The sequence below is a fragment of the Spermophilus citellus genome, assembly GCF_964194105.1.
Source record: "Spermophilus citellus genome assembly, chromosome: 9".
Taxonomy (NCBI): Eukaryota; Metazoa; Chordata; class Mammalia; order Rodentia; family Sciuridae; genus Spermophilus; species Spermophilus citellus.
Genome location: NC_138191.1, coordinates 105,408,822 through 105,409,155, shown reverse-complemented (window position 1 = coordinate 105,409,155; position 334 = coordinate 105,408,822).

The window sequence follows — 334 nt, the reverse complement described above, 5'->3', positions numbered from 1 at the left end:
CACCTCCTTCCCCGACACTGCCCAATCCCTGAGCCGCGCTCTGTGACCTCCCTCCCTAGCAACCCCCGAGTCACTCGGAGTCTCGCGCCTCACCCCTGTAGCAACCATGCCCCACCCCTCCCTTTCTCTGGCCCTCATCCATTGGCTGACTCTCTTGATCTGTTCCAGGTATTGGTCAGTCAGGACGCCGGTCAGGAAAAGTCCCCCCCACCTCTCGCCGCCTTGTAGGTAGGAAGCCGCCAGAGAGTCGTAGTCTGCGAACCTCCAGGGTTTCTCCTCTCCCGATAGCGTCTGTCAGTATTCGGCGAAGACAGTGCCCTTTGATTTTCATCGT